This window comes from Callithrix jacchus, chromosome 14 (assembly GCF_049354715.1).
Source record: "Callithrix jacchus isolate 240 chromosome 14, calJac240_pri, whole genome shotgun sequence".
Lineage (NCBI taxonomy): Eukaryota > Metazoa > Chordata > Mammalia > Primates > Cebidae > Callithrix > Callithrix jacchus.
The window spans coordinates 31,253,569-31,278,351 of record NC_133515.1 but is presented as its reverse complement, the minus strand read 5'-3'; the positions used below and the strand labels follow the sequence as shown (position 1 = coordinate 31,278,351).

Sequence of the window (24,783 nt, the reverse complement as noted above, 5' to 3'; positions counted from 1 at the left end):
CATTCTGAGGCCTCCCCAGCCAAGCAGACCTGTAAGTCCAATTAGACCTCTTTTTGTTCCCAATTTTAGGTATGTCTTTTTCAGCTAATACACTCAGCATCCCAGGATCTACTTCAGATAGCAGTTGAATTCAGATGGTACTTAAGTATGTGTTTTAAAAAATAATCATAACAGCAATGCATAGGTCAGTAAGAATGTCTACATTCGGGGAACTTTTATCTTTAGGTCTTTCCACATATAGGATTTTAGACATGTCAGCATCTCAGTCAGGGCCAAGATTAGGGTAATTCAAGTGAGGACAAGGTATTACATTAAAATATTATTTATCTGGATCAGTTTTCTACACATCCTTTTAAGCATAGTGTACAATGACTTCTACATTGACATCACAGTACTGATAGATCCAGGAGAATTTGTGAAGTTTTGTGAAACTGTCTTTGACCAAGACATGTAGCAATAATATTTGCTTATTCTACCTCTCGTGTGTGGTCATTTATGGCATGATCACTGCTGGTAAAATAAGCCTCTTCTTGACAATTACCTATTTTATCAAAGTCCTCTGAATCTATTGGCTGGGGACTCATAATTCCACCATGTAACAGTAAACTCTATCCTATTTTTCACTTCTAAATATGGATCTTAGGTTTCTAGAAACACTCAGGCTTCATCTCACCTATATTTTATACTCTAGAAAATTAAAACAAGAACAAAGGCCTTTAGGAAAATTTTTTTAAAAATTTACTTCTTACACTGAAAATGTAACAGGGTGGTAAACCTGGTATCTCAAAATGTTTCTTTGCTAAATCAGTAAATAATACATTTTTAAATCCAATGTCTACTATACATGAAGATTCATATGCATTATGTGGAGAATGTTTATTAGATTTTCACTAGCAAAAATGGAGACATGATAGCAGAGTTTATCATTGTATTTACGATTATTTTTAAAAAAAACACCAGTGCATAGGTCAGTAAGAATGTCCACATTCGTGGAAGTTTTTATCTTTAGGTCTTTCCACAAATGAGATTTTAAACATGTCAGCATCTCAGTCAGGACCAAAATTAGGGTGATTCAAGTGAGGACAAGGTATTACCTAAAAATATTGCTTATCTGAATCTCAGTTTTCCACACTTCCTTTTAATTTGATGCCCCAGGCAACTGACTCAATTCACTTCAGTCAAAAACAAAGAGGTTAAGAAAATGGCTTTTTAAGTTTGTCTGTGACGAGCTCTCATACCTGGTGATTCTCTCTAGTCCACTGAGTTAGATGAACATCTAGCAATTAGTGAGAGAAATCCCACTGTACACTCAGTCATCATGCTTCTTCAGGAACACATTGGCCTCTGGTCTGAGAGTGGCACCTCCAAGCCAACATTTAGAACATTAGCCTTGAATCTTGGAATCAAAGTATCTCGTTTTCTTGTATCTGGTTTTGTGTGGCTGAATGCATTTATACAATGTTCATTTATCAAGTCACTGCTTAGAATGAGAAGAATAAAACAATGGTTATCAAAATTTAATGTACATAGTAATCACTTGGGGATTTGGTTAAAATACAGATTCTGAGTATGTAAGTTTGGTGTGTGATATGGTTTAGATATTTGTCTCCTCCAAATCTCATGTTCAAAGCTGATTCCAAATGCTGGAGGTGGGAAATGAGGGGAGGTGACTGGAACATAGGGACAGATGCCTCATGAATGACTTAACACTATCTCCTTGGTAAGTGAGTTCTTGCAGGGTTAGTTCACATGAGATCTGGTTGTTTAATATAATGTAGCACCTTCCCCCACCCCCTTGGCCAGGCTCTTGCCATGTGACTCACCTGCACCCCATTCACCTTCTGCCATGACTGGAATCTTTCTGACCAGAAGCAAATGGTGGCGCCATGCTTCCTATACAGCCTGCAGAACCATGAGCCAATCAAACCTTCTTTCTTTATAAATTTCAGGTGTTTTTTTATAGTGATTCAAGAACACACTAACAGTATAAGGTTTAAATATATTTCTATATTTCTAACAAGCTTCCATCTAGTGATGTCCCTTCATGGCTAATGATTTGGGTAGCAAATCCCCAAAATCGGAAAGTATTAGACATTCAAAGATTTTGATTTTTTATTCCAAGTTACTATATCTCAAGCAGTATCTTTTTCTTTTTAAACTTAAAATGCTGATGGATAGGGGACACATGATATTGAATACAGACTATAGAATTACACTGGATTTTGGCTACATATAAACAATATCAATACATAAAAAATACTGTCTCCATTAAAATCTTTGTCTACCCTATCTCATGGCTGCACCATGACAGATGATCTTTCCAACAACTAAGAGTGGCCAACCTATCATTAAAAATCACCATGGCACATGTTTACCTATGTAATAAACCTGCACATATACCCTGAAACTCAAAATAAGAAAAAAAAAAAAAACCTCCAGCAAGGGTGATCGCTGCCTGGGGTACTTGTACTTTACAGAACAACCCCTAACAGTACTGGAAACTGAAGGCATCATTATGGCATTACAACCCTATATCGCACTCACTGAAAATTAAATCGCCCACTCCTAACAAAGCAAAACCAAAAATTCTGCTCACATAGGAGCTTGTCTTGCTCAGTCAACAATTTGAATTCTGTTCGCAATGTATCATAGACAGAAAGAACTAGCAACTAAACACTATAGCAAAAACATGTGATAGAGCCTGATCTATCTCATTTTCTTAATGCCGCCTTTTAACTGAAATTGAAAACAATCTGGTAGGAAAGAAAATACTGAGCCTGAGAGGTTGTGTATACTTCTCTAATCAAACAAGTTATACATGTGGTTCCCAAAAATATGTTGAGAACCTACAGTGAGCCAGGCAATTATGTACTCTAGTGAATGCACCTACACACATCTACTATGTTCTTAGTACCAGCATCCCTGTGGTGGGTTTTGTATCTTACTCGAAACACTAGACAAGATCAGTTGTGTGCTTTACTGGCATGGCACACCATACTCTAATATTCTCCTACCAAAAAGAGATTAAAGACTATCTAAAGATGATCAAAGAGCTACTGACACTAATATTTATCCTCTAATAACTATAAAAATAATATTTGGTTTGATTAAAAAATATATCTAGTCCTTAAACACAGAATGTCTTGGTAGCATTAGTGGTTGCCTCACAAAGGTAGCTTATTCCATCTCCTTCTTGGCCTCTTAATTATACCAGCTGCTTTTACTAAATCTTTAATTTTAGTATTGAGGGCTTCAATACTCTCATATGTATTTGCTTTCCTTGATTTACATCATGGGTCTGGAAAGTACGTTCTGGATCTGCGTCTTTGCGTGATGTTCCACCATGCTTAGAAACTTGTCAAGAAAGAACAAATCAGCTTGATTACGCAAATATACCACCTTACATTTTTGGAGGTTAGAAGGTCTACATGGTTCTTACAGGACTAAAATCAGGGCTTCATTTTTCTAGAGTTTGAAAGGAGAGAATGTTCTCTTGTTTTGTTTTCCAGTTGCGAGATGTTGCATACATTCCTAGGCTTGTGCTCCGTTCTTCCATTTTCAAAAAGCATCATGTCAACCTCTGCATTTTTCGTCATATTTCCCTTCTAATTTTTATCCCTATTTTCTTTCTATAAATCCCTCTTCTGATTACATTGGGACTACCTGGATAATCCAGGATAATCTCCCCATCTCAAGACACTTCACTTGATCACATCTAGAGTCTTTCGCCCTGAAAGGTAATATATTTGCAGGTTCTGAGGATTTGAACACTGTCAGCTTTAGGGGGCTATAAATTTTTCTACTACTCTACTTACTCTATGTAGCATTTGCCTTGTACTGAATAAACCCTATTATTTCTAACTATATATAAATAATAACTACCTTTTTTAACATTTATTTCAATGGAAATTAAATGATCTAGTTGAATTCAACTCCATAATAGTGTGATGCAGGAGGTGGAGTGGGATAGAAGGCAGGCTTAGGAGTCTGTTTCTATCTCTATCAGATAGATGGTCTATATTAGAAATTATATCTTATCTTATACCTTATCTGCTTCCCAAGTAAACACAAACAATAGTTTTGACAAATGTTTTACCTCTTCAAAACATGGAGAGCATTATTCCAGCCTCAAAAATCAGTTTTCTTTTTTTAATTCTTCACTCTGAGACTCAGGCTGATAGAGTACCTGCTATCTGGGGTTTATCAAGGGTCTTCAAGAGAAAAAGAGCTCTGGGTGATTTTATACTGAAAAATAAAGGTCTCATATGTGACACACATTACTCCTGCTTACAAATTATTGACCATGACTAGTCTCATGGAGTTACACTACTACAAGAGTGCTAGAAAGTGTAACATCAACACATTTCCAGAAAAGAGAAACAAACATAAATACTAAACATCAACATTAATCCCTCCAGTATTTTATTGCCTTATAGGTATCTTTCAATCTCAATGCAATGTCTAACCTATTAATAAGTGATTTCTCTTAATTTATTAAAATGTTTACAGGCCATAAGCTCTGGAAAACTGGCATAGGTGCATATACTGGAAAATGTAAACAAAATATTTCTTAGTCTACTCTTGAATCTTGGCATCTTCTGTTCTTTGGCAACGAAAAGCATAAATTGGTTTCGACTAAGTGCTGGCTTGAAGGAAAGTCATTTCTTTTAGGACAACTGCTCTAAGTTGCTGAAATGGACAAAAACTTGTTTAACTCTGAGTATCTGAGTAAGACTGGACTATACTAGACTATATTAGTTGATGCATAATATAATAAATAATGAACTTTTTGTACTTTTAGATTTCAGCTTCCAAGATAAATTTTTGATAGTTTTTACTTTTATAAATTTTAATATAATTTCTCCTTTGAATTTGATAAAATTAGAAGGTTCATGCTCAATTAAATGTCATATCTCTATAGCTGACATTGTAGCTTGGGATTTCTGCCACTTAATGTATATAAGATTATATAATCACATTATGTATAATAATGTATTAGCTAATTGGATAAAAATGAGGAAAGATGGAAAGATGGTCTAATATAAAGTGAGATCTTAGAGTTCATTTAAATAAGATATTTTATTTGTTTTTTGAAACTTTTTAGCCCAGAAACCAAACTGCTAACCCATGATTCCAGGAAGATCCATAAGGAGCAGTAGTTGAAATTGGAGATATTAACTCATTAAGGTGGAAATAGTCTCTAAAATTGATGACCTCCTCCTATACAGGGGAAGAGTTATCCCTATTTATTTTTAAAGTTAAAAAATTAAAAGAAATTTAGGGAAGTATTTATTCTTAATTCCTTCTTTTTGCTAGAAGACACTGTTTGCTTGTGGAGAGTCTATATCTTCCACATTCTGCGTTATTGAAGATAAAAGAGGCTGGGCAGGATTCAAGCTTTGTGGAATCTCTTATACATAAACTAATTTTTAAGTCATAGTCCTTTGAATTCTTTTTTCTGCTTGTCTTTCTAGTAAACTGGGACAAAAAGTATTTTATTTGTATTTGCCTAAATCTATTTTTTTCAGACATCTGAAAAAACTCCTGATCTAATATTTTCAAAAGTTTTTTTTCAAGCATAGATCTGCTTGTTGTTAAATCTGATCTGTCTTCGTAAAAAGTTTTTATATCTGCTGTCAGATTTTATTCACCCACTTTTCATTCATAGAGATGCTAAGAGTAAAGGCAATAGTAAGAAACAGAAGCACTCTTGCTGATTCTCTCCAACTAAAACTTCTTAAACTGCCTATATTTCTGATGTTACCTAAATATTACATTTAAAAAAAATAAGTGCCATAAGACTACTAAAATAACAGTAGTTTTAGAAACCAACTAAGCAAAATTTCAATGCCTTCTTACATCTTTTGGTTATAATTGCAGGCAGTGGTGCCATCCTCAACCTGAATTTCTGTCTTCCTTACAATTATTTGCAAAATGTTCAGTTTATTATCAAATCACAAAATGTGTTTTTTTCCTATTTCTCATTTCTAATATAGACCATCTATTTCATAGAGGTAGAAATAGACTCCTAAGCCTGCCTTCTGTCCCACTCCACCTCCTGCCTCACACTATTAGATTTGAACTCAACTAGATCATTTAATTTCCATTGACATAAATGTTAAAAGAGGCAGTTACTATTTATATGTAGTTAGAAATAATGGGGCTTATTCAGTACAAAGCAAATGCTTCATAGAGTAAATGACTACTTACTACCGGGTAGTAGCAATGTTAGCGCTGCTAAGACCCTGATAGTTTGCTGTGAGAGAATGTTCTGCTATCAAATAGGTATTCTGCCTTTTACCCACTAAATGCCAGTAGGACTGACACAGTTATGATAATGAAAAATATCTGCAGACATTGCCAAATGTCCCCAGAGAAGGGGTAGAACAATCATCCCTGATTGAGATCCAGTAATTTAATAGGTTTTGTGTCTTTCCCATTCTACTAAGCAACTCAGATTCTTAAAAAATCTTATATTCTTTTGACCTAATTTGTAAAGAAAACCAGTCCTAACATACCACTGCACCAATGCATCAAATTGAAATGTAACTAGCAAGTCTTAAGCATATGGGGAGGAGGCAGAGCTTTAATTGAATGTCCGCATATGGATGAAAAAATTAAAGCTGCAGTAGTGTGTCATTAAAAATCTCTCTGACATGTTAAATCACTGAGACTGCTCCTAAGGAATGTGAAGGTAAGATGTCTTTGCTAATTCTTTGGCATATAATACCACACTTAGAGACTTGCTTTGCTCCTTCCTCTGTTTCATACTGTTTTCCTGGAGCTCATTAAACAATCTTCTGACTGCCTTCATAAACATTATTTATACCATTTTATTTATTTTTATAATCAACTCATTCTGGTTTTCTCAGACTTTCTAATGTGCAGCCATATTAAGTTCTGGCTGCCCTCCTAATTTCCTCATCAATTTCTTATAGATTTATCATATGTACAGTTTGTGACACTAAAATTACAGAGGGGATAAAAGGACATTGAACCAGTTCAGAAAATCTCCAGCCATCTTAAAAGAGTACAATCTAAGAAATTAATTCAGAAAAGCTTCAGGTACCTTTGCTATTGAATAGATACTTTAGATAGATGTGTTTCACAAAGCCAAAGTCAATAACTGGAAACCAGGGTATTAATACCATTGATCAAACCTTAGTAATTTAAAAAATATGAGGATTGAACTCAGATTGATGTCACTCTTTTATGACTATTGATCATAAGGTGAGGAGGTTGAAAAGACTCAAAAATTATAGAAAACAGGCTTAAACAATTTATCACAATAAATCTAAATGTTATTGAGAATTTACTATTTACTAGACACTATTATTGAGTTACATATATTAAATTTTTTTCAAGAATCCTAGAAAGTAATTCTTATTTCTCAGATACAGATGACAAAAATTGAGGCAAGGAAATATTGAGTAGATTATACAAGAGTAAATTGTCAGAACGAGATTCAAATTTACCCAACCTAACTTCTGAGTCAGTGCTCCTAAGATAGGATGGGGTTGATGTTAATATTCTTGTCTTTTGAGACCTTATTATTGCATAATTATGGAGATTTAAGTATTACACCAGAATCTGGTAAGGATAAAGTTAAGTTTCTTACATTGAGTCAGTGAATTTTCTTGCAGGAAGCTGAAGAGGCTAGAGAACAGACAAGTTCACCAGGATTTTCAAAATAAATATTTTTTGTGTTGTTTTGCTTTCTTGGACTTGATTTGAATATTAGAGAATATGGATATATACTTTAGAATAATAGATATAATAGGTTTTTAAAAACCTTAATGTGTTTTACACTTTGCAAAGCACTCACACATACAGACTTCTCTAACTTTTAATGTATATACATGGCACTGGTTTTAATGAAAAAACTAAGTGATGTTAAGATCTATGACTTCATCAAGATTTTAGCCACCTTGAAATTCTACCAGAGACCTTAATGATGGAATTATTATTCAGTGTCCAATTTATGCTTGTTTATTTTCCTAAAATTGCCTGCCTCCCCAAATACAAATAACCATGCCAACATCCCAATGCTCACATCTCCCTTTACATACACAGTTCCTGATAAATATATCTCCTTTCTCTTAGATCCTCTGCATACAAGTAGTACATATGTGTTAGCACATTCTTGCATTGTGATTAATAAATATCTGAGACTGAGTAATTTACAAAGAAAAGACTCATTCTTTAATTGACTCATTGTTCTTCGGGCTTTACAGGAAGTATGGTGCTGGCCTCTGCTCTGCTTCTAGGGTGCTTTACAGGAAGTATGGTGCTGACCTCTGCTCTGCTTCTAGGGTGCCTAAAGAAGCTTACAATTTTGATGGAAGGCAAAAGGGAAGCAGGCACATCACATGGTAGAAGCAGGAGCAACTGAGAGAGAGGGTGGGTGGGGAGGTGTCACATGCTTTTAAATGACCAGATCTTGTGATAACTCACTATGGAAAATAGTACCATGAGTGATCTGCTCCCATGAATCAAACACCTCCCACCAGGCCCCGCCTCCCACATGAGATTTGGGTGGGCATAAATATCCAAACGATATCAAGATTCATAAGTTTTCAGTTAACAAAAGTGCATGTAGGTACCTAAGGTTCCTGAGATCTTTTTTGTTTACTCCAAGAAAGCCTAGGTTAGGGAATCATCTGAGTTGATGTTTGGGTAATATTTTTTTTTTATCAATACTCAAAGGTAAACTATGAAAATAATAGACAAAATAATCTGAAAGTATATTGATTGGGAATATGTCTGAAACTTTGTAGACTAGATATATTTGGCCTTCTTTCCCCTCGAGAGCCTTTTAAAGGAAAGCAGGGAGGGAGAAAAGAAAAATCTTGTTATAGTCTATTGAAATGTCATAACTAACACTACCACTGCTAACAACAACATGCAGTCTACACCATTGCTCTTCGAAACGTAGAACTGCCATTTTTCATCAAGAAGTTTCATTCCACAAAGGGTTGCCTGATTAAAGTAAAGGGGATTGCCCAGGACTGGGGTTGGGTGAAGGGTAATGAGGATGGGTAGGCAGTGGGAGAAGGGTGGGAGGCGGGGGAAAAAGACAAAACCTCTAAGTATAATTTTAACAGATATTCATGACAAAGGCCCTCTTCCCTTATTACCAAGCCTCTAGTTACAAATCAGTTGTCCAATTCCACTGCTGTTGCTAATATGAGTACCAGTATCAAATATGATATTAAATATTATATTTGAAATAATAATAGGGGTTGGCTTAAAGGGGGCTTAGGAAAGGAAATCAAAGGTGAGTTGGGACATTTTTCAAATTGAATTCTTTTTCTTATTAATGGTAAAAGCCCTCAATACTCCTAACTACTCTCCTACTACTCTGTATTTGTCAAGCATTTCATGTCACGTTCTGCAGGCAGATAATTTAAGCAAAAGGTTATTAGGCTTCTACTTAGCTACTTCCTTCTCTTTGCCCCTAGGATTCTGGGCACAGACTGGCTGCCAGGCATCTCAAAGCTCCAAGGAGTTAAGCCTATTTCCGTCCCACTCTTTCTGTCCTTACAGCTGGAGAGGTGTCACCAGGACAGCTGCACTGGTTTTCCAGTATCCTTAGTATCATTCCTATTGAGCTCTACACACATATGAAAGACTGCTTTAGTGGCTAATCAAAGAAGTATGGTTATTTTATACTTTCAAAGGACTCTTTTAAATGAATTTCAATAAGACCTTGCATCATGTTTATAGAACATTTTATGCTTTAGCAAAGTTTTTAAAAATTAAAAGATCACATTTGATATGTTAAATATAGAAAAATACAGAAAAATTTTAGGTTTATGGAAGAGACTGAGTCTGAAATCTGACACCCAGAACTAAGAAAATTGAAGGCTACTTGATCCCTAGAAAATAGCCAGGATTTAGGGAACAGAGAAATCATACTGGAGTTTCAAGAATATCAAGGATTTATTCTGGAGGTGTGAGAACACCAAGGTTTTGAGTCAGTCAAACCTAGTGTTGAAGACTGACCACATAATAGCTGTATGATAGTAAGATTTCTACAGCTGATAGAAGGAAACACTAACAATGCTGCTTCTCTCTGTCTCACAATGCACACATGCCCACTTGGCTTACTACTGTTGTATAGGTTAGTGCTCACCATACATCATTATCTTGCAGTTCCTGGGTTCCAGCCATGTCTTGAGAATCAGCACAGATATGCTGTTAACCTAATTGTACCTAACCAACTTCACCAGGATCTGGACTACCTGAAGAGCTTGGGTAAAACAGTAAGTGCCCCGTTTTTTTCTGGTCTCTTTTAAAGCTACCATACTTATGTGTTTCCAGCAAGACACTGATGACACTTGTGAACAGCAATAGAAAATTGATGACAGGCTGAGAGGGCCCTCTTTCTCCCTCTCATTGATTCCATCTCTAATCATTGCCTTTTATTTTTCCCTGAATGTTAAGTCTAGCTTCAACTTTTTCTACCACATATCTTCCCAGGCAGATGGTGCCAATTAATCAAAAATAGAGTAAGATACTGAGACATTTCCCTCATGAAACCTGCATCTTTCTGAATGCTGGCTAAAGGCCTGTTTTTCTTCACATGCAGATCTCCATGTCACTCCTTAAGAATTCTCATGCCATGTTTTCAGGCTTTCCCTAAGCCAGTGATCCAAAATACCAAAGAGGAAATAGAATAAGATATTAAGATGTATATATATATTTGCCTTAATTTTATACATATAAATTATATATGTATATATAAAATATATATACCTATAAAATATACATATATATAATTACATATATAGTGAGAAAGGAAAAAAAAAACTAGTTTTCTGGGTCTCGCTGGGGCCAAAAAAAAAAAAAATACTGTCCTAGAAAGAATTTTACATGATATTTCATTCTCAATATCTATGTATTTATTTTCAATATATAGATATATATAGAGAGAATTGTATATATATATATATAATATATATAGAATTTTATATATATCATATAGAGAAAACTATAGTTTTCTAGGTCTCACTGGGGCCAAACAAAAAAGCTGTCCTAGAAAGAATTTTACCAGATATTCCACTTTTATTGTCTACCAGTAACTTCCTGTACAGCATAAAAACATACAATGTTAGAGCTGACATTGGTGTGTATGTGTGTGTGTGTATATATATATATATATATATATATATATATATATATACACATATTTAACATAGCACACAGATGGATTATTAAGTCTTAGAAGTTGCGAATATACTGACCTGGAGTATTTGCTTTTGTTTGGTTTGGTTTACATGAAGGCTTAACTGGGTCTGGAGGATCCACTTCCAAGGTGGCTCCCTCATGAAACATGTATCTTTCTGAATGCTGGCTAAAGGCCTCATTTTCTCTTCACATGCCGCTCTCCATGTGACTCCTTAAGGATTCTCATGCTATGTTTTCAGGCTAGCCCTGAGCCAGTGATCTAAGATACCAACAGGAAGCTACAGTGCCTTTTATGACCTTGACTCAGAAGTCACATTGTATCATTCTACTGTATACTGTCAATCACCCAAGGCTAGCCTTAATTCAATATAGAAAGAGACTACACAAAAGAGTAAATAAGAGCAGGGAGGAAAAAAAAATTTTTTTTTTTTTGAGACTGAGTTTCGCTCTTGTTACCCAGGCTGGAGTGCAATGGCGCGATCTCGGCTCACCGCAACCTCCGCCTCCTGGGTTCAGGCAATTCTACTGCCTCAGCCTCCTAAGTAGCTGGAATTACAGGTACGCGCCACCATGCCCCGCTAATTTTTTGTATTTTTAGTAGAGACGGGGTTTCACCATGTTGACCAGGATGGTCTCCATCTGTTGACCTCGTGATCCACCCGCCTCGGCCTCCCAAAGTGCTGGGATTACAGGCGTGAGCCACCGCACCCGGCCGAATATTAAAGACCATCTTGGAGACTGACTGCCTCTTGCCTAATATGAGAAAAAAATATATAAAACACCACTTAAATTAGCATTTCAGGATCTTTATCTTCTTGTCAAAATTTTATCTTTCAGTATCATCTTCTTCTAATCTACTCTACCACATAGCTCCTTCAGAAAAAAGTCATGAATATTTTGCTGTTTTCCCCCTACGTCCAAGGCTTTCTCTCCTCTAAGTCTTTTTTATGCTGCTATGATTTGAGTGTGTTTGTCCTCTCTAAAGTTCATGTTGAAATTTAATCCCCAATGAAATAGTATTAGAAAGTGTGAACTTTAGCAGGGGATTGAGCATTGAAGGCTCCACCCTCATGAATTGTTAGGTGCTCTTATAAAAGAGCATGATGGAAAGCTGATCCTTTTTTGCCCCTCTCTCTTCTGCTACATTAAGAGCACAGCGTTTTTCTCCTTCAGGACAGACAGGGTTCAAGGAACTACCTTGTATGCAAACATTAAAACTTCACAGAAAACAAAACTGCTGGCACCCCGATCTTGGACTTCCTAGCATCCAGAACTATGTGAGAAATAAATTTCTGTAAATTTGTAAATTACCCGGTCTGTAGTATTGCCTTAAAATAGACTAAGACATCTATCCTTCTCTATAATTACAATTTCCCGTATATATGTTCTCTGTATTCATGCCTATATGCCTCCAGAAACTTTTCTTTCATATTTATTCATGGCTATAATTAATATCTTTTTGCTTTTTAACTTTTATGTCTTTTACTTTTTTAATAGCAATTTTTGTTTATAGTGAATCAGCCTGTGAATCTTTTTAGAGAAGGGGTCTTTCTTGTTGCCCAGGCTGATTTCTAATTCTTGGCCTCAAGGGATATCCAGTCTTTGCCTTTCAAAATTTCGGAATTACAAGTGTGAACCACTAGACCTGGTCATGATAATTTAAAATAATAATTTTCCAATTCATCTGTTTAATGTTTACAGTACCTAGCATCACTGTATTTAGCATCATCATAGACTTTCAATAAATATTTGCTGAAGAAATCGATTTAAACTATCAGAATAGAGCAAATAGAAAAAAAAAGTAGCAGACAGCTCATTAAAATTTTACTTCAAAGAAAGGTATCTTTCCTTGTGCTAGATACTTTAAAATAAATCTAAATATAAGAATATTAACAGATTTAATATTTGATTATCTATCTTATACACACACAAGCACATAATCTTTAATTCTCATAACACATCTGTGAAAAGTGTCAAATTTTTTTTTCATTATTAATGAATTAATGGAGACTATAAGAGTTAGGTGATAAAGTCCAAATGTGACCCTAAGTCACTTTGGATCTTATTCTTTTGTTTTTACCGTTTTAAAATAGCATCCCAAGATTGTTTCTCATGAAATCTGTGCAAGAATGCAGAACCTCACATTATTCTCATAATACTCAAATACCTCAAATACAATGAGAAACTGATTAATGTTAAGTAATTACAAAATCACATTAGTTTTGACTAAAAGAGGCAGATTATTTAATTGATTAAGTTAGGTCAAGCTCTTGCTTCCAGTACATAAACCATTTAGAGGTATTAGTGTTATAATTTTCAAAACCTGTTAAAAAGATTTTACTTACACAAACCAAACACTTTGTCATTATAAACTTTTAGAAAATAACATATGTCTTAACCTTTAGAGTAATGAAATGACCTTTGTAGTCAAGAAAGCTTCTTTCTCTTTAAAATAGGTATTGTGTAGATTTCATGGCAAGGTAATTTATAGTCCCTCCTCTGCTAACCAGAATCACTAGTCAGTACAACACCAGCAGTAGCTCAGGCCATATATTTGCATTTTGTTTGCAGGTCTATCAGGATCTGATTGTATTCCCCCATTTTCAGAGATGGAAATGTATTATATGCGTATCCTAATGGCTGAGTGCCAGCTTTCCAACACTATTAAAATAAACTGACAAACTGGCATTTACAAAGCAATAAGGAGTCAACAGTGGACCATGGCTTTTATGACCACCAGAAAGCCTCTGAAATGCCTTCCTGGCTGCCCTCCAGATGTTGCTGCACGAAACCCTGTGCAGTGGCAGGAAGACGTTTCCTTGATGATCATGAAAGTCTTTAAGGATCCTTCTATCTGTGGCATAGGTTTACTGCCATTGTGAATGTGTCATACTGGTAATAAGCCTCCACTTGTTTAAGCAAAAACAGTGGAGATTATTGCTTTTGCATTTGACAAACTTATAAATATAAGAAATGAGTACATATAATGTGGAAAGGAAAAAAATAGAGCAAATACTAATTTTGGGAATGAATTCCTAAGCAGTTGGGTGGGAGTAATGAGATAAAGTTAAATTATTGATCAGGTATAACATTATGGATTATAAAACAATATGACTATATCCTAAAGTAAAATCTTAAAAGTTATACTTTCGGAAATAAAAATAAAACTAATCTAGTTTGATTGATGTTAAGTTATATGAAAAACACATTTTACGGTCTGTTATTTGGGGGGATATTTGCTCTGATAAACGATTCAAAATATATTTTGTCTAGTATTTGTTATTCTTTCACCTTTCTGCCATTGTTGTCTTCTCTAGCCAGACTTGTGCTAATCAGAGCTCAAAGGGGTCAAAATTTCTATGGTCAGACTTCTTTGGTGGACATAAAAGCCATGGGTCCACTGTTGATTCCTTATTGCTTTGTGAATATCAGTTTCTGTTTATTTTAATAGTGTTGGAAAGCTGGCATTCAGCCATTAGGATAAGCATATAATACATTTTCAATTCAGAAAATGGGGGAATACAATCAGATCCTGGTAGAGCTGCAAGCAAAATGCAAATATATAGCCTGGGCTACTGCTGGTGTTGTACTGACTAGTTATGCATCTCCATATATACATATATATAGGCAGATAGATTTTATTTACATATATATATTTATTTATTTATAGATGCATAACTTTTGCCAATTTGCCCCTTTTTCCTCCTAATGACCATAGAAAGATCTATATATTTTTTTTAACCAGTGAGTAAAATGTCCATCTTTTTAATTTTGCAAGCACCCCATGTCTTTGAGCGGTTCTCTTAGCAACATCTACTTTACTTCATTTGTGAAGGGAGAGCACATTCCTCCTTCTCTTTGGAGAAGAAAGAATCCAAGAGAAAATTTAGTCCTGCAAATTCCTTTCAAAATAGCCTTTATTTTTTACGTAGGCTGAAGCTAGGTCAGGAGAGGTGATAGTCAAACCACCAATTGCAGCTGTTCTTATTATGTCCCGTAGGATATGTTTGTAGCTCTATTTAGAATACTTAATGTATTGATTTTAGCTTTGTAACTTTAACTGACATTCCAAGACAAGATAAAAAAGAATCACACATTTAAAGTCCTGTTTTTCTAGCTTAAAATAATCCATTCATGTTCGAATATTTTCATTTACTTGAGGTTTCCTGCCTCTGTATGATTGAGAGTTACTTCAATTAAAGTGCTTTTCATCTTCAAAGTCTTTTACAAACAGTCATTAATTACAGCTACATATGTAGTCAGGTAATGATTTTGGATTTCTCAGGGGCTTCTTGATTTATGTTTCAAAAGACATAATAATTAGCAATTCCTTCTAATCAGGATAGAAGGTGACTCTTGCCTAAATCAGTATACCAGAAACAAGTTAGTTTGGATGTCAAATACATAGGTTATTTTATCTTTTTTATTCCTCCCTTTCTTCTTTCCTTTTTCTTCGTAATCATAGAAAGTGACAGAAAACAATTTGAGTTTTTCTCTTCCAGCAATAAAGAAAATATTTGATTTCAGAATATAAAGCTGGGAGTGAAGGCAATGTATGTTTCTCCTCACACACAGCCCACAGTGGTCAGAACAGAAAATCAAGTACTTAATAGCAGGAGCTGTTTTTATACCCAGATATTTCCTAATATATCTATCCCAATATTTCCTGTATATCTGTCCATCTCATCAGAGAGATGGTGACCATAAATAGTTGTGAAAAATTGTTGAGTTTTCTCGAACCAGACAAGCTGGTTCTAAGATACTCTGTTGGTCCAAAGCAGAACATAGATCATGGATAATTCTACTTGATATTATTTCTCAGGATATTTGATTATCTAATAAGAGTAAAAATAGTACTATAACCACTAAAAAGTCAGGCCACTCAGTCAACCTAATGCAAAAGCCTGAGGGTGTTGCCATCATGGAGGGCAACTGACTGTTACCACAGAAAACCATATGCTTATGTGCATCACTCTGTAAATGTTTTATGAAAACTGTAGAGTGTTGCCATATAAGTTATAAATTATCATAGCTAATAAGTAATCAAGGGATTCAATCATTCTTGCTTAGAATCTGGGCATTTTGAAACTACGAAAACCCCTGTGGTAACAATGACACTAACACAGGAATACGTTTGGCATCCATTTTCTCTGATCATCACTCTTCTCCCTCAGTCCTACCTGTCAAACCTCTTTATGCATGCATTATAAATCTACTAGTCTAAAATATGTTACTGTATAAGAAAAAAAAGTAAAAACCATAGAAACTATTCAGAATTCTTAAATACGGATGAAGTCAAATGACATTTTATAACATACACTAAGGAGTGTGTCAAAAGTTGATAAGTTATGTTCCATGATATGGTATGGTTATGTGTCCCCACCCAAACCTCATATTGAACTATAATCCTCAGTGTTGGAGATGGGGCCTGGTAGGAGGTGATTGGATTATGGGGATGGATTTCTCATAATGGTTTAGCACCATCCACTTGAGGCTATCTTTGTGATAGTAAATTACTTCTCATGAGATCTGGCTGCTTAAAACTATATTGCACCTTCTTTTCTCTCTCTCTTGCTCCTACTGTATGAGATGCCTGCTCTCCCTTCTCCCTCCACCCTCAATTGTGGGTTTCCTGAGGCCTCCCCAGAAACTGAGAAAATGCCCCAAGCCATACTTCCTATACAGTTTGCAGAATCATGATCCAATTAAACTTCTTTTCTTTATAAGTTACTCAATCTTGGATATATCTTTTTAGCAATGTGAGAACTAACTAATACACTCCATCACATATTAGATATGTAACCTGTGGAAGTTGACTTGACATTTCTTAGTCACAAATTTTTTGTCTATCAAATGGGAAGAGTAATCTTTATCTCATAGTATTTTTGTGGACATTAATAAAGTAGAAGTCTTGAGGTAACATCAGCAACATGTCAGAATAGAAGGCTCCTGACTCTGTCTCCACCAATAGGCACTCTAAATAAACATTTATTCACAGGTTAATTCCATCTAATAGAAAATCAGAAATGAGTTAAGAGGCTTCTACATATCAACTAAGAAAACATTGGTATCAAACCAGCAAAAAAAGCCGAGGTACACTCAGACATGGACCAGGGACCCGAGTTTGTGACATAAAATCAGGAAGGAATCCCAAACACCCGGCTTCTCTCTGTGGAGAGGAGGTTTTGGACAACACATACAGCATGCTAACTATACTTTGGCTCTTAATTCACTGACTTCAAGAGCAGGGGAAATTAGGCATATATGAATCTCTCCAGACTACAGATAAAAAAGTGGCAGTTTTTTATGAGCATGCAAACATGTTCAGGAACTTTGGCACCTAAAAACAATGTAGGGGCAGGGCTTGAAAACAACTTCCTGTTTCTTTGCAGCAGGGGTTTATGACAGAATCTTCTAGTGGCTATTTGATGGTTTGGCTTCTAACTTGCTTTAGGAAATTATACAGGGACACAATGGTAGCTCTCTAGCAGCCTGAGTGGGAGCTCAGCACATGCTAAGCCTTGTCTCTGGCTCACTTCAGTGGTAAATCCATGTATATCCATTCTACCTGGAAACACTTTGTGTATGTACCACAAAGCGAAGACTTTAGATTTCACCAATGAGACTGTTTGCTTAAATATCCAATTCTGTGAGTCTATGGGACTTATTCTTTCCAAGTCTCATTACACCACAGAAAACAAAGGGTTGAACATACAATAGAACAATTTCCAGTAGCTGTCCCCTCGGTATCACATGGTACAATCTGAATATGAGTACAGGCCTTCCCCACATATTTTTCCCAGCTTAGTACAAAGTGAGAGATAAACACCTGTGTTTAGCTTCAACATGAATATAGAAAGAACTAGGAAAATTTTATATTCCAACCTTTCCAGCTATATCTAGAGAACCTGGTTTCTACCTTATCAGTCTTTGGGTGCTGATAGGACATTACACATCTTAATCTTCTGAGGACCACCAAAACCAGAAAAAGCAATTCAGGCAAACACAAAGATTAAAGAGGCATCTTAAAATTTCTGGTCAGATAGATTCCTGAGACCATTCTCCTATACAACTACAATCTGAAAGTCTGGGAGAGCCACATTTCTTATATAATGTGCAGAAACCAGTACAGGAAAATGAAAAAGAAAGAAACATGAAATATACTCCAAATAAAAGGAAAAAATGAACCTCTAAAAACTGCTACCCAACAGGGAACTCAAAATAATGGTCATAAAGATCACAAAAGAAAAACTTTGGCCAAATTAAATTTAAAGGAGTTTAACTGAGCAATGAATGATTCACAAATTGGGTGACCCCCAGAATCAGAGTAGATTCAGAGAGACTCCAGGGCAGCCATGTGGTGGAAGATTTATAGACACAAAAACAGGAAACAATGTTCAGAAATCGGCGTCCAGAAACAGCTGGACTGATTACAAGTTGGCATTGCCTTATTTGAACACAGATTGAACACTTAGCAGTCTATGAGTGGTTGAAGTATTGCTGCTGGGATTGGCCAATACTCAATTATTGTTGCAGGTGCATACTCCTAAGTTAGATTTTCAATTTTGTCTGTTAACATAGGTTAGAGTTTATCCACTGGGACTCAAATAAAGAAATATAGAGTCTTTCTCAGGCCATATTTAGTTTGCTTTAACAAACATGACCTCCGAAGGCAGCAAAGCAATGCAAGGAAAAAGTCCAAGAATTTCAACAAGACAGAAAGTACAAAAAATACCAATCAGATACCACAGAATTGAAGAAAACTATAACAACTGGAAAATTCAGCAGAGGGTTTCAACAAGAAGACAGATAGAAGAAAATCTTGTAATCTGAATCAGCAAAAGAAAAAAATAATGAGTGAAGATAGCTTTAGAGATATATGAGACATTATCAAGTGAAACGACATACATATATTTGTTTTCAGGAGAAGGAGAGAAAGATACAGAAAGCACCATCAAAGAAATAATGGCAATGATCAAAACCAGGACACATCATAATTGAGCTGTCAAAATTTAAAAACAAAGGCAGAGTTTTGAAAGCAGCAAGAGAAAACTGAAATATTATGTACAAGGGAAACTTCATTGTATTACGAGAAGATTTTTCATATTGATAAAACATTATCAGACAAATGAAAGTGAGAGAGTATATCACCATTAGATCTACATTATAGGAAATGCTAAATGGGACTATTTAAGCTGAAGAAAGGACACTATAGTATCAAAACATGAAAGTATACAAACAACTGATAAAAATATGTTGCCAAATCCAAAACATTCTAATTCCACAATGATGGTGAGTAAAACTACCATTAAATATCTAGAATTAAGGTTAAAATTCAAAACCAGTTAAAAGTCACCGAAATTCCAACAATTTGTGAAAACATACAAATTATAAAAAATTGGTAATGGTAACATCAAAAACATGAGGGGTGGGGCGGTATAGAATCTGCATATACAATCACAGTTGTTATCCACATATAGAGTAGCCTGTTAAGTATATGGTAATTATCTAATACTGTAGGTAACTGCAAAGTAAAAGCATACGATACACAAAAGAGAAGATATAGCTCATATTATGACAGAAAGCTATCAGACTACAAAGTAAAAGAAGAATAAAGAAGCAAAGGATACACATAATAATCAGGAAACACTTAACAAAATGACAGGAACAAGTCTTTACCTATCAGTCATACAAACCGATATTTCCCAATAGGAATGCATTTACACTGTTGGTGGGAATGTAAATTCGTTCAACCATGTGGAAGACAGTGTGGTATTTCCTCAAGGATCTAGAAATAGAAATTCCATTTGACTGAGCAATCCCATTACTGGATATATATCCAAAGGATTATAAATTGTTCTATTATAAAAAAACGCATGCACATGTGTGTTAACCATGGCACTGTTTACTATAGCAAAGACCTGGAACTAACCCAAATGCCCATCAATGATAGACTGGACAAAGAAAATGTGGCACATATACACCATGGAATACTACATAGCCATAAAAAATGATGAGTTCGTGTCCTTTGTAGGAACTTGGATGAATCTGGAAACCATCATTCTCAGCAAACTAACATAAGAACAGAAAATCAAATACCGCTTGTTCTAACTCATAAGTGAGTGTTGAATAGTGAGAACATCTGGAAACAGGGAGGGGAGCATCACACACTGGGGTCAGTTGGAGTGCGGCTAGGGGAGGGACAGTGGGGGTTGTGGAGGGATAACCTTGGGAGAAATGCCAGATATAGATGAAGGGAGAAGAGAGGCAGCAAACCACCTTGTCATGTATGTACCTATGCAACAAACCCTGCAAGTTCTGCACACGTACCCCAGAACCTAAAGTACAATTAAAAAAAAAACGGCTATTAAAACAAACAAAAAACAATGTAACTACAATTTGCTGCCGACGAAAGATTCACTTTACCTTAATGAATACTTATAGACTGAAGGTGAAGGGATAGAACAAAATATTCATGCAAATAGATACCAAAGGAAGGCAGGAGGGGGCCACCTCCTCCTGCCATGCTTATACAGGCAGAATAAATATTAGGGCAAAATCTATTTTAAAAAATGAAAAAATAAGGTAATTACATAGTGATAGAGAAGTCAGTTTATCAGGAAAACATATGCACCCAACACTGGAGCACTTAAATATAGAAAATGAACATTAAAGAATCTGGCTGGGCATGGTGGTAATCCCAGCACTTTAGGAGGCCAGGGCGGGCAGATCACAAGGTCAAGAGTTCAAGACCAGCCTGACCAACATGGTGAAACCCCATCTACTAAAAGTAGAAAAATTAGCAGGGCCTGTAATCCCAGCTACTCAGGAGGCTGTGGCAGGAAAACTGCTTGAACCTAGGAGGCAGAACCCAGGAGGCAGTGAGCTGAGAATCCAGCAGGCAGTGAGTGGAGATCACACCACTGCAGTTCAGCCTCAGTGACAAAGTGAGACTCTGTCTCAAAAAGAAAGAAAAAAAGAATCTGAAGTGAGACCTAGACTGCAGCACAATGATAGAAGGGTATTTAGATTTAAGTAACCCACTTTCAACTATAGACAGATCATTTAGATAGAACATCAGTATAGAAACATTGGACTTAAAGCATACTTTAGATGAAATGAACCTAGCAAACACAGGCAGAATATTTCATCTAACAGTAACAGAGTATACATTTTTATCAAGTTCAGAAGAAATACTCCCCAGAATAGATTATATGTTAGGCAAAAAAAAGTTTTTGACACGTTTTTAAAAATTGATGTATTTCAAGCATTTTTTTTTTTTACCACAATGGTATAAAACAAGAAATCAATCACAGGAGGAATTAGAAAAAATAAGTAGAAATTCAACAATATGCTTCTGAACAACTATTGAGTCAAAGAAGAAATTAAGAGAGAAATGTTAAAATACTTTGAGACAAATGAAAATGGAAACACAAATTACCAAAATATACGGGCAGAAGCAAAGCATTTCTAGAAGGAAAATTTCTAAAAGGAAAATTCATAGCACTAAATACCTTTATTAAGAAAATAAGTATCTCAATAAGCAACCTAATATTATACCTCAAGAAACTAGGGAAAAAGGGAAAAAGGCCAACTGCAATCGTCCATTGATATACAGAGAGTATAGGTTCCAGGAACCCCTATGTATACAAAAATCTACATACTCAAATCCTGCAGTCAGGAGGAGAGACTGGTTACAAAATGACTTGGTTACAAAATGTTGTCCTCTGAATACACAGGTTTTATATCCCACAAATACTGTATTTTTTTAAATCTGTATTTAATGTAAAAATTCTGTACATTATCAAATTCATGCAATTCAACACCATGCTGTTTAAGCGTCAACTGCAAATGAAAAGTTAGCAGAAAGAAAATAAATTTCAGAGTAGAATTAACTAAAATAAGGACAATACAAAAACCTGAAAAAGATCAACAAACTAAAATGATTTTTTGAAAAGCTGAACAAAGTTGATGAACCCTTAGCAGACTAACCCTTTACAGAAATACAAATAATCATAAGAAATTACTAGGAACAATTGTGTCAATAAATTGGATAACCTAGAAAAAAAAGGATAAATTTCTAGAAACATATAACCTAACAAGATTAAATTCATGATTTAATCTTGTTAGGTTATATATTTCTAGAAATTTGAAAATCTGAACAGAATAATAAAAATCAAGAACACTGAATCAGTAATTAAATATCTCTCATCAAAGAAAACCCCAGGACCAGCTGGCTTTATGGTTGATTACTACTAAATATTTAAGAACTAGCACCAAATCTTCTCAAATTCTTTTGAAAACTGTAGACAGGGAAAACTTGCTCTAATTCATTTTGCAAAGCCAACATTAACCTGATACGAATGTCAGACAAAGACACTACAAGAAAATAAAACTACAAGCCAATATCACTGACGAACATAGATGCAGAAATAGTCATCAAAATACGACAAACTGAGGTCAGTAATACATTAAAAGTATTCTTCAACATGATCAAGCAGAATTTATTCATGATTTGTAAGAATCAATAAACATGGTACTTTTGGTGGAAATGTTAGTCCAACTCCTATGGAAAACAATATGGAGATTTCTCAAAGAACTAACAACAGTATCACCATTCAATTCAGCAATTTCACTTCTGACAAAATAAAAATAAATTATGAACAAAATAAATAAAATCATTATGTTAGAAAGACAATTGTACTCATATGTTTATCACAGCACTATTTGCAATAGCAGATATATGGAATCAACCTATGAGTCTGTCAATGGTTAACTGGATTTTAAAAAGATGTATATATAGATAATATGATACTCAGCCAAAAAAATAAAATTGTGTTTTGCAGCAACAAGGAAAAAACTGGAGGCCATTATCTTAACATCACTCAGAAACAAAGTGAAATGTCACATATTCTCAATATATTTTTTAAATTTTTAAAAAATTGAGACAGGTTCTCATTCTCACCCAGGCTGGAGTGCAGTGGTGTGATCTCAACTCATTGCAGCCACCACCTCCTGGGCTCAAGCAATTCTTCCACTTCAGCCTCCTGAGTAGCTGGGACCACAGGCATGTGCCACCACATCAGTTTTTTGTTTGTTTGCTTTTGTATTTTTGGTGGAAACAGGGTTTTGCCATATTGTCTAAGCTGTTCGCAAACTCCTGAGCTCAACTGATCCACCTATCTTGGCCTCTTAAACTGCTGAGATTACAGGCATGAACCACTGCACTCAGCCTGCATATTCTCCCTTTTAAGTGGGGGCTAAACAATAAGTGTACTAATGGCCATACACAATGAAATAATGAACACTGAATACTACAAAAGGTAGGAGGGTAAAAGGAAGATAAGCACTGAAGAATTACCTACTGGGTACAATGTTCACTATTTACATGATGGGTACACTAAAATACCAGACTTCACCACTACACAATATATGCACATAAGGAACTTGCATTTGTAATCATTAAATATGTTAAAAATTTAAAATAACAACAAATGGGATCTATCAAATCTATAGAATCAAGGACAAAAACCTATTATCATTTCAATTAATGCAAACAAGCATTTGATAAAGTTCAAAAACACTTCATAATAAAAACTGTCAATATATTGGGTACAGAAAAAAAATATTCAAAAGCATGAAGGCCATTTATGACAAACCCATGGACAATATCATACTAAATAAGGAAATGTAAAGCTTCTAAGACTTGGAACAAAACAAAAATTTCCATTTTTAACACTTTCATTCAACATAGTACTGAAAATACTATTCAGAGGAATCAGACAAGCAAAATATAAAGAGCATTCAAATTGGGAAGGACAAAGTAAACTTTGCAGATAGCATAATCTCTTATATGGAAAAACCTGAAGACGTCGCCAAAAACCTCCAAACTAATAAATTCAGCATAATAGCAGGATACAAAAATAGGTGTTACTACAAACCAACAATAAAATAGCTAAAAAGGAAATAAAAAAGCAATTCTATTTACAATAGTTACAAAAATAAAAAAGATCCTAGGAATGAATTTAACAAAGAAGGTGAAAGAACTGTGCAATAAAAAACTATAAAACATTTGGAAAAAAAAAAGAGGACACCAAAAGCTGAAAAGACATCCCATGTTCATGGATTGGAAAAAATATTGTAAAAATGACCATACTATAATACCCAAAGTGAATAACAGATTCAATGCAATTCTATAAAATGACTAATGTCATTCTTCACAGAAAAAAAACCCCTAAAATCTGTATGGAACTACAAAAGACCCTAAATAGTCAAAGCAATCTTTGCCAAAATGAACAAAGCTAAAGACATCATACTACTAAATTTCAAAATACATTACAGAGCTATAATCAAAATAGCATGGTACTGGCACAGAGGCACACTGACGAATCAGAATTCCCAGAAACATACTTACACATCTATGCTCAACTGATTTTTGACAAGTCAAGAAAACACAATCCCTTGAATTAATGATATTGGGAATACAGGATGTCCACATGCAGTGAGTGAAATGGACTCTTACCCTTTATATATGATTAAATTAAAATGACTTAAAGATATAAATGTAAAATCTGATACTCTAAAACTACCAGA

General features: G+C 35.0%; 1 long non-coding RNA gene across 2 annotated transcripts in view; it reads left to right on the top strand.

The window, feature by feature from the left end:
- The window catches only part of LOC144579378 (uncharacterized), a 411,061-nt gene that overhangs the window by 374,818 nt on the left and 11,460 nt on the right, over positions 1–24,783 (top strand). Inside the window, exon 2 of one of the 2 annotated variants that reach the window (XR_013526800.1) lies at positions 12,364–12,467. This is a non-coding gene — a long non-coding RNA (uncharacterized LOC144579378). Of the gene's footprint in view, positions 1–12,363; positions 12,485–24,783 lie in introns of both variants that reach the window. The other variant, XR_013526801.1, reaches the window with a different exon arrangement.